Source organism: Caloenas nicobarica, chromosome 21, assembly GCF_036013445.1.
Source record: "Caloenas nicobarica isolate bCalNic1 chromosome 21, bCalNic1.hap1, whole genome shotgun sequence".
Classification (NCBI taxonomy): Eukaryota; Metazoa; Chordata; class Aves; order Columbiformes; family Columbidae; genus Caloenas; species Caloenas nicobarica.
In genome coordinates, this window is record NC_088265.1 from 6618501 (window position 1) to 6626505 (window position 8005).

Here is an 8005-nt window from a genome sequence, read left to right on the forward strand (position 1 = left end):
ACGAGGATCTCGTCCCTTTTCCTTATGGTCGACATTGGGAGAGGACCTTGCGAGTTGTCCCTGTGAACTGAGGCCTAGTGACAGATTGAATCCAGTTCCGGTTGGCTGCAGAGTCCAGTCCAGGACTTCGGGTGCCGGCCCCACATCTGCCAGAGCAGTTGCTGGGACTTTCAAGATTGGTTTTGTATATTTTGTATTATTTTCTCTATTTTTATTAGTAGCATTAGTAAAACATTTTTAATTTTTTCCAACTCTCTTCTCTCTGTCCTTCTTTCCCTCCCAATCGCCTGTCCTTAGTGGGAAGGGGGGATAGAGAGGGATTAAAGGGGGAAGAGGGGGGAGAGAAGGTTAACAATACATCTGCCACAGTTTATTGTCACCCCGCAATCAAACCATGACAACATCTTAGCACAGCTGACAGATTGGCCAACAAGGGTAATGTAAATCTGGATCTGACACTTGTAAACAAGGCAGAGCTGCTCAGGGATGTGAAAATTGTCTGTCATGACCGTGAAACAGTGGAATGCCACCTCTCAGGGCACTGAGGAAGCAGAACAGAACACCACAGATTCTGGACATTAGAGGAGCAGATTTTGGCCTTTTCTGGGGAGTTGTAGTGGGGATCCAATCGCCAGTAGCACTGAAGGACAGCAGAGCTCAGTACAGCTGGTCTTCAAGGACAGCATCATCCAAGCAGAACATTTATTTGTATAAATACAGATGCAAAACCTAAAAGTGAATTCAAAATAATCATAACAAGCTGTTTCCTACTTCAGGAATGCTTACAGAAGGAAGGAAAGACATTGATTGGACACTGCTGAATATAGAAAGAGTGGATGTAGATAAAACTGAGATATTCTATGTCCTCTTTGCCTCAGATTTCACCAGCAAGGTCTCCCAAGCCTTTGTGCCTCAAGGTAAGACTCTGGAGAACAGCCAGTTGTGGACCAGAATCAAACCAAAGGCTACCTGAGCAAAGTCAACCATTGCCAGTACATTGGAAAACAGGTTACATCCAAGGGTGCTGAGTAAGTAAGACAATGTCACAGTGAGGCCACTCTCCATCACCTTTGAAAGGTCATGGAGACTGGGGGGACACTCTGACAACTGACACAAAGCAAATGTCACGTGTGTCTTTCCAAAAGGTCCAGAGGATGAGCTGGGGAGTTAAAAGCTGCTCAGCTTCACTTTGGATGAGGAACATGTCCCAGAGCATGTTGTCTGGAATGACATTTCTGGGTGTCTGAAACAGCAGGTGACTGGATGAACTCAGGGAATATGCACATCAGTTGTGGTCTAGCACTTGAAAAGCCTGATACTGAAAATCAGCAATTAGTAATAAAATAAGTCTATATGAATAAGGGCCCTAGATTTAAGGCATGAATCCTGTCTGCAATTACTAACTTAAAGATACATAAAACCTTTTAGTTTTAGTGCTCACACAACAAAGAATGGCTTGCAAAACAGTCATGAACTATAGACACTATTGACCTTGTAGTTTAGACATTTTGAGGCCTGCACAATTAGTTGAGTCTTGCTTTAACACATATCTCAAGACTGTTGGATAAAGAGTCCTTTAGCTGAATGTTGCTGATTATAAACTTGGATTTCAGTGAGGATTGAAGCCTAATGGCTACAAACCCTCAAGAAAAGAGGAGGCATTAATGATACTTAAAATCAGCAATTAGTAATAAGTTAATAAGAATAAGGGTCATAGATTTTAGTCACTTCTTAAATGAATAAGGTTCACAGATGTTAGGTTTTAAGCACTTATTAGGCATGAAGTCACAAGAATGGTATCTTTTGAGTTAAGCAGGAAATGGGTAGGAGACAATGCCCTTGCTCTCAGAAAATAAGGTGGTGACAGCAGTGCAAGCAGGTCACAAACCAAATAGCAAAGGAATGTAATGCATATGCAAAGGATTTCTTGGAAATGTAATGAAAATGTAGAATCTGTGTGGATAAAACCTATATCTGGGAATTGTTCAGGGCCCTCATTAGGCAGAGCGATCCTGTGGCTGACGTGCGTCAGTTGCTAAAGGGATGCTTGTTTTTAAAACCTTAAATCCTGGTTTCAGAAGTTTCTTTAATTAGCCAATTTTACAGTATCAGGACCTCCCTGTTTAACCAGGACTGCTGGTAAATAATTGAAAGTGGCTTGGTGGTCACATCCCCCAGCTCCTTGGATATATCCCATCTGGCCCCATAAATCTGTGGGTGTCCAAGGGGTGAAGCAGGTTGCTAACCATTTCCGCTTGGATTATTTGGGCTTCATTCTTCTTCCTATTCCTGTCTTCAGGCTCAGGTACCTGAAGTTGTACCTGAAGTACAACTGGTTTTACTACTAAAGACTGAAACAAAGAAGACATTCCACTTCTTTCCAGCTGTGTTGTTTCTCCATTCGAAGTTAGATTTAGGTCCAGAAATCACCATTTCAGTGTCCCATCATTAGTCAGGACACCAAGAAAAGGTTGAGAGGGAACTCCTTTACCCCTGCTAAAGGAAGGCTTCCAGCTGAATAAATTGGGGCGCCTCATCCTCAGTTTATACTCCTGGGGATAGAAATGGACTCAGCTACCTCTCATGCTTATGTTAAGGAAAGTTTCTTGTCTCAAGGTTTCCCAAAGCAGATAGTCAAACAAGGATGCCAGAAATTCTTCTTAAATGAATAATTTATTTGTAAGCTATAGTGTAGATAACAACTGAAGCTGAGACCTCCAGAAGAGGGAACCAAGCAAAGAAAACCCTCAGCAGTTTTACCCTTACAGGCTAAGCTTCCCACCCCTTCTGTGTGAATTCAGATAAATCGTAAAATAAGAGTCTGGGGTCTCCCTGTTCTTCATTGGATTCCTTCATTTTCTTTAGGAGAGACGTTTCTTATCTCCGTGGGTAGTTTGCCATTTTACCAACAAGACTGGACATCAGTCAAAGTCTTGTCCTTCATTTGCTGTTTTGCACCTGCAGCTGGGAAGAAAAGAAGTCCTTGGCAATAATCAAACTATTCTTCTGTTTCTTGTTTACTTCAGATGTGTCATTCTGTTCCTTTACTTATCTCTAGGGATACAGTTCCTGTTGATGATTGAAATCTCCTTTATCTTCTAGCTTGAATGAACTTGGAGGCCCTTCTAGGCAAAAAGTTTGCAGTTTGCAGCCTAAGCCAAATTAGTTACTTTTGCTAAGCAAGTTCTGTTAAGCAAGTTGTATATAAGCAATTTCTAAACAAGTTCTATAAGAACGAGTACACCAAATAGGTCAACAAAATAAAGTAGTCTGTTTCCTAAGACCTACTACAAACCTACAGAAGGTGGGATTTCTCTTGCCTCGATCTGGTTGTGTACAACATACTCTTGTATGAGCTCCAAGTTAATTAATGGAGATGGAGGGCAGCAGTGAGTTGTTCAGAGCCAAACATCTGCTGATATCTGAAGTGCCAGAAATGGTCCAAGATATGTGGAGCTGGCTGCAAGATCTAATGGAGCAATGTTGAGACACACGGCAGCATCTGGGCACATCTTCTTGGAGGCAGGTGGGGAAGTCCATTGGCCAGGTGAAATGACAGCAAATGCCCACTTTCAGGGTGAAAACCTATTCCTATTCATTATTGGCCTGGATGGGTGTCCTCTGTGATGGATAAAGAACTGGCCAAGTGGTCAGGCCCAAAGAGTTGTGGTGAACGCAGCCAAATCCAATTGGCGGCCGGTCAAGAGTGGTGTTCCCCAGGGCTCAGTATTAGGGCCAGTTCTGTTTAACCTCTTTATCAACGATCTGGATGAGGGGATTGAGTGCACCCTTAGTAAATTCGCAGATGACACCAAATTGGGTGGGAGTGTTGACCTGCTGGAGGGTCGGAAGGCCATACAGAGGAATCTGGACCGGCTGGATCATTCGGCTTAGGCCAATTGTATGAGGTTTAATAAGGCCAAGTGCTAGGTCCTGCACTTGGGTCATAACAACCCCAGGCAGTGCTACAGGCTTGGGAAAGAGTGGCTGGAGTTGCCTGGTGGAAAAGGACCTGAGGGTGTTGATTGACAGCCAGCTGCATATGAGCCATCGTGTGCCCAGATGGCCAAAAAGGCCAACAGCATCCTGGCTTGTACCAGGAATAGTGTGGCCAGAAGGATTAGGGAAATGATTGTGCTGCTGTACTCAGCGCTGGCGAGACCGCACCTTGAATCCTATGTTCAGTTTTGGGCCCCTCATCAAAAGAAGGACACTGAAATACTAGAAAGAGAAAAGGAGGTTGAGGGGAGACCTTATCGCTGTCTACAACTACCCAAAAGGAGGTTGTAGCATGGAGGTTGGTCTCTTCTCCCAAGTAGGAAGTGATAGGACAAGAGGAAATGGCCTCAAGTTGTGCCAGGGGAAGTTTAGATTGGATTTTAGGAAAAATTTATTCACGGAAAAGGTTGTCAGGCATTGGAACAGGCTGCCCAGGGAAGTGGTGGAGTCACCATCCCTGGAGGGGTTTAAAAGGTGTTTAGACGAGGTTCTTAGTGACATGGTTTAGTGCTAGAGTTAGGTTATGGTTGGACTTGATGATCCTAAGGGTCTCTTCCAACTGAAATGATTCTATGATTTTCAGGGCAGACTGTAGAGGTATTTAGCTGAGCAAATGGAGTCATGTACCATAAGGAGAGCTCAGTCTCTCTCATTCTCTTCAAAACCAGCTGTGTTTTCTATATCTCCTCTGAGTATAATGGCAGTTGTCTCACATGCATTTTTCCACTGCCAAACCTGATTCTGGGTTCCTGGATCTAAATTTGATGTCCAAATACAGGTCTGTAGTGCTATGGGAGGTGCCAGGGCTCTCCAGCACAACTGCATGTAGCTGACGTGGACAACACTGGTTCTATACAGGAAACCTGTCCCCATTCAGACTAGTTGTGTGACAACCAACAGCCAGGGCATCTCAAACAGATTCAGTGTCTTTGGGCCAGTGACTGAAACACACCACTGCAGGGATGTAAGGTGTGTCACACCTCTATCCAGTAGATGCTGGGCAGGGCATGAATGAAAAACACTTCACACCAGGATCTCCACTCCCATACATTCCCTCTACTGGTTCCTTTCTCCCACACCATTTAACCAACCCCTCTGTTATACAATCATGGATCAGGTCAAACCCTGCCTGTATAGCACCCAAGGACATTTTCAAAATAATATCTTCTTTTCCAAGATCAGCTCCACCTTCACCACAGATCGTCGGGGCTGCAGAGACACAACAGACAGCAAACTCCTCTCTGGCTCAGACTGCATATCCCAGTTCTGTTTTCCTCTAGTCTGGGGAGAGCAGGGTTTGCTCTCTTTGTGTGCACCTCATTTTGACTCTGGCCATCCACTCCAGCATGTCTCTGCTCTGAAGAAAAGCCTTTGCACACTTGAAGTCTTAGGCACTTGGTAGCAGGTTTCCCCACTGCAAGTCTGCTCTCAGCCCTGGTGCCACAGCTGAGGCACTGCAGCCCAGACAGGCACTGATGTCCTCAGCCTGGGACACAGAGATGAGGAGCTGGAGCCCTGTGTGCCATCCCTTCATTCAATGTTAAGGGAATAGCAACTGATACATGTTGGGACAGCTCACATGATTGGCGTGATGTGATGGGTTGGAAATAGGATGATCAGGAGATAAAAGCCAGAAATCTCAGGAGTGGGAATATCCTCCATGTGAAGGAGCTGCTTAGATGTGTGGAGCTCCTCTATGAGATGAACAAGTCAGGTGAGACCTTGGAAGTGAAGATCAGAGGAGAGACTGCTAAGGGTGTCATCAGGATGGGAGACAAGGAAGCTGCAGTTTGGATAAGGACATGGACATAATTTTATTGAAGCACCTCAATGATTTTTCCTAGTCAATCACCCCAGATTCCCCTTGGGGACATTAATGACCTTGGCATTAACTGGAAGGAGACTAAAACAACATGTAAACAATGTCTTAGACACAGCTGGGGACACAGGTCTTTATAGCAAAGCTATAAAGATGTGCCAACTATGGTGACACTCATGTGAATCTGCTAATCACAAAGAAGAACGCGCTGGTCATGGATGTGAAAACCAGTGTCAACCTTGGCTTTTGTGACCATGAAACAGCAGGGTCTGACCTTCCAAGGGGAAGGAGAACAGCAGGCTGCTGTACTGGGTTTGTATGGCAAGGTTTTGGTAGTGGGGGGTTACAGGGCTGGCTTCTGTGAGAAACTGCTAGAAGCTTCCCCTATGTCCACGCATTTCACTGGAGGGACTCTAGGGTGGTAATCCTCCAATTATCCATCAAGAGTTTGTGTGATTTCCCTAAGAATATCAGTATATACAACAACAACAACACTTTCCTGTATTTCTATGGCCAGGAAAGCTCAGCATGAGCTCTCAAGGCAGTAAGGAAGTTTATAAAAAGCACAAGTCTTCTTCTGAAGAGGGAGTGACCCTGAGCAGTAGTGATTGGCCATGTTCAGGTCTGGGAGAGGAGAATGCCAATGAGGAACAAGGTGATGACTGATGGCTTTAGTGCATCCTTGAAACCATGTCTGAAACCAGTAAAGGAAAACAGTTGATGTCTGCAGGTAAAAGAGGAGGAGGAGGAGGTTTGTCCTAGAAACAGAGCAAGAAGGAAAGTCGCTCCTGTGCAAATCAGGTATGATAGAGATGTTTCCATCTTGTGGTCATGCTTCAGCCTGGCAAAGAGGAATGCCCACTGTTGGGGGTGGCTGTGCTCAGTCATCCACCCAAGCTCACCTTGCTCACCAGCACCCTTGGATGCAGCCTCTCAAGTCCCATGGACTGGTAAGAGTGTGGTTTGCCAAAGTAACCCCTGGCTTGATCCCCATCCACTGTAGGCTGTTCTCCTTAAGTCCTGCCTCAAAGCTCAAAGGCCTGGGAGACCTTACTGGTAGTAACTGAGGAAAAGAGGTTATAGGCTATCTCAGATCTATCTACATCTACTCTTACTAAATTCAGCAGTGGTCCCACATTCTCTCTGTTTCTTCTTTAACTGTTCCTGATTTAGCAACAGCTCATTTTGGTTCCCGTTTCCTTCTCTTTCCATTTTCAATTGAGTTTGTATAAGAATCATTGTTGTGCTCAAAGGATGTTGTCCTTGAAGACAAGGTGCATCTAGGCACAACATGAAAATGATTGGTGTGTTCCCTGACTGTAACATCATGGGTGTGAGTGAAGACCCCAGGGTGATGTGTTCACACACTGCCTGCAGCTGTTGGGTAGAGGAAGGACAGACATTGCCTCTCTGATGGCATCTGATGACGGATGCCTCTGATTGATGGCACCAGTCAATGGCACATAGGCAGACAATCACAATCCCTGAGATGATGTCTGGGGTGTCTGTCACATGCCTGCCATGAATTGGAATTTCTTTTCCGTAAGTCCTCTGTGGTTCCTGCAAGCCCTGGCATCTCATGTAGCTCTATGGGCATTGATTTGAACACTAAATTGGGTAGGTACTCTGAGTTGTGTAAGTCAAAGTGGGTCTGAACAAGACAACTGCCAATGTAGTCAGTTGCGATCCAGTAAAAACAGGAGAAGAGAGAGACTGAGGTCTCCCTATGGCATGACTCAAATCATTTAGATTAACATCTCCATAGGCCTCCCTCAACACCATGAGTAGGGACAGGTTCAATTGCCCCTATTTTGGGCATCAGCTGTCATTTCAGATGGCCAAAGGAAATTCCCAACAGCATGCAAGAGGATGCTCACAGATGTTTCCTTGTCTCTATGAACTGCTCCATTTGAATCTGCATGTATCTCAGACCCAGACTACCTCTGGCATGTCACATGCTACCAGACATTTGCATCTCAACACCTCACTTATGGCCTCCATCTCCATTAATTAGCACAGGAGCTTAGAAAAGGAGCTCACATACAGGTGACTATATTGTAAATACCTGACGCAAGAGGAATCCCACTTCATGTGTTTTTTTGCCAGGCATGGGAGGAAGCTAAATGCCCTTTGAGCCCCAGGACTACAAACCCAGGAGGAGATGCCTGGATTCACTCAAATGTATTC